The following is a 3,298-nucleotide window of genomic DNA, read 5'->3' as shown; positions in this document are numbered from 1 at the left end:
ACCAACGAATGCAAATACACACAGAAGTCAATCCGAAACGGATCCAATAATGGCATTTTTGCTACAAATGAGACAAGACATGAATCAAAACTTTAACAAAAGGGCACAAGAATCAGCAGACCTAAAAAACGAAATCAAGGCAGAACGCACACACACAGATCAGAAATTAGACAAAATGCACCAAAATCTAAAACACGAAATCAAAGTAGAAAATCAAAGAAAAATTACACGCCAAGATTCAAGAAATAACATATATACAAGACGCATTCGCGGTAAGCATACGAGAAACAATTACAGAGAACTTTTCTAAACAAAACGCTCACATTGATGAACGTTTTAACAATCACACAGAAAACTGTTTGATACGTCACCGCAAAGAGAATAAAGAACGAAAAGAACTATCACAAACAATTAATAAACTGCGACAGGACGACAAAATGAAAGTGTTTGCTCAGGGAAAAACTTACGTGGACAATCACATACACTCGATTTCGGAAGAAATCGAAACGATTAAGGAGACAAATATTCAAATACAAGAGAGGCTCACGGAAATCCAATCACATACAATTGAGGCGAAAATTTCTACACACACTGAAATCCAGAGTTTTAGGGATAAATTAACAGAAGAAGTTCTGACACTAACTGACAAAATGGAACACACAGAAATCAAACAAGACTCTGAAAATTTGAAAGCAGATTTTAAGAAAGTAACCAAAAGTAATCGTAAAATACGAAACAAATTGACAGAAAAGATAAACGAACTCGCTATAAGAATAGACCTGTTAGATACTACCAATGAGAGTAAATCAGATGACACTACATCAGTCTCAGTTCAACAGATTTGTAATAGTAAAGATACACAAATTACAAATGTGCAACAAACAAACGCAGACCTAGAATCACGTTATAATTTGTTACATCCGAAAATCAATTCTTTACAGCAAAGGATAGCTGACACACAAGAAACAACTGCAAACAATCAATTCCAACAGAACACACACCATTACGACATGCCTCAAATGCACAGTACATATGATGTCGGTAGACTTCAGAGAGTAAGAGATCTTAACCAGGCAGAAAGACACACAAATTGATATTCACAACATTACGAAAATAATTACACACAAAGATATGACGGTTTCGACCACAAGCATTTCCTTTCAGTGAGAAAGTTTAAAACATTTAAAAACGACTGGATGCAAATACATCTACTGGACTGGATCCAACAATTCAATGTGGCACTCCCACCATCATGGCCAGTTCAACATAAGCTAGAATTTATTATTAGTTTTCTTGAAGGGGAACCAGAGAGAAGAATGCGATCAATTGCTAGTCAGTGTTTTTCAGTAGAAGCATTCCAAGTAGCATTTCTAGCATCATATTGGTCAGATACCACACAGAGTAGCATTAAATATCTGCTAATTAGTCTGCCAAATTTCGAGAATTCTATTTCCCAACAATCACACAATTTTTCGAGTATATGGTGGAACAAAACCAATACCTCAATGAGCCATACAGTCAATCCGTATTAATACAGCTGTGTATTTCAAAACTCCCCAGAGCATTAAAAGTGTCATTATTAACAGGCCAGCAAAAGGACAGCGTGCATGCATTTAGAGACATCCTGCAATTGCTAGAGGTACACCAGGCAGATTATGCGTTTGTTAATAAGAACTTTTCACGACATAACGCAAACCAGACAAACAATAGTAATTTTGAGAAAACACAATTTGGCAGTAACAATCATAATAAACGCTTTCGCAGCGAAAATGAAAACTTTAATTGAGAATACACACAGGGATTCAATGAACAGCAGTATAATAACAATGTACATTACAATTCAAGACAACAACAAAGCCACCCAAATAACACGACACATATACGACAGGAAGTGCCGAACCGGTCAAACTTTCACATGACTCATCGCCAAGAAAATGCGAGAGGTGGGTCAGCCGCAAAATACACAAAAAGAACAAAGACAGCCTTTTCACAGAAACACGCGTGCCGCGCCGCATAACCACAGTTATGACGACAGAAGCAGAAAAAACGAACACCGACTGCAAAGGACATTCTACAATGATAATTATCATAGAAATTCAAATAGTGCACAACAACCAAGTTATCGTATGAACATACCAGACACAAGATTTCATCCGCCACCTACCGCTAATAATCAAAACGGTAGAACAGTACAGCTCATAGGAAACACACAACACTCCCCAACAGAAAATGAAATGTCAGAACGTTTATGACTAGAGATAGCCTGTGATGAATCTCTAAATGACGACACTATGGATAAGGACAGAGAAAAGATAACGATAGAGAATGCCATTACATTCAACGACGTGCGAGATACATTGTTTCACGAAAAACCGATCATGCAGAAAACTATATGCCACCCAATAATCCAGATAAATTTAAAGTTACAAAATATTTTAGCAATAATTGATTCAGGCCCACCAATGTGCGTAATTAACGAAGACACATTTAACAGATGCAATAGCAATAATGATCATCCAGTATTCCCATTACACAAAACTAAAGTCAAGGGAGCATTTCCAGGAAAAATCATTGAAGTCAAAACGTTTGTTTTTGCAGGGCAAACTTTCCACAGTAATTGTTAGATAGTTCCACATTTAACAACTGATATAATTCCCGAATAAGATTTTCGCTCTGCAGCGGAGTGTGCGCTGATATGAAACTTCCTGGCAGATTAAAACTGTGTGCCCGATCGAGACTCGAACTCGGGACCTTTGCCCTTCGCGGGCAAGTGCTCTACCATCTGAGCTACCGAAACACGACTCACGCCCGGTACTCACAGTTTACATAGTTCTGCAAGGTTCGCAGGAGAGCTTCTGTAAAGTTTGGAAGGTAGGAGACGAGGTACTGGCAGAAGTAAAGCTGTGAGTACCGGGCGTGAGTCGTGCTTCGGTAGCTCAGTTGGTAGAGCACTTGCCCGCGAAAGGCAAAGGTCCCGAGTTCGAGCCTCGGTCGGGAACACAGTTTTAATCTGCCAGAAAGTTTCAACTGATATAATATTAGGAATGAATTTTCTCGTACAGTACGACGCAAAGATTGACTTTAAATCGTCATACCTAACATTACAGAAGGAAGACAGTGAAGCGGTAGCGAGATTTCAAAACACAGTGTCCTCAGAAGAACAAAATATGCACAGGATCGAGATTATTACAGATTTTAAAGATAACGATTGTTATCTCACACTATACACGAATACACATAATAACGACATGGCAGAGGAACAGGAGTATAATGTATTAGAGACAATTACACGCAAGGC

General features: G+C 38.4%; 1 non-coding gene across 1 annotated transcript; it reads left to right on the top strand.

Annotated features, from left to right (window-relative positions):
• Nucleotides 1–2,925: 2,925 nt before the first annotated feature.
• Trnas-cga (transfer RNA serine (anticodon CGA)) lies at nt 2,926–3,000 on the top strand. The gene has a single exon. It is a non-coding gene; the product is annotated as a tRNA-Ser (tRNA).
• Nucleotides 3,001–3,298: the final 298 nt, after the last annotated feature.

This window comes from Schistocerca serialis, chromosome 4 (genome assembly GCF_023864345.2).
Source record: "Schistocerca serialis cubense isolate TAMUIC-IGC-003099 chromosome 4, iqSchSeri2.2, whole genome shotgun sequence".
In the NCBI taxonomy this organism is placed as follows: Eukaryota; Metazoa; Arthropoda; class Insecta; order Orthoptera; family Acrididae; genus Schistocerca; species Schistocerca serialis.
This window is presented reverse-complemented; position numbering and strand designations above follow the sequence as displayed.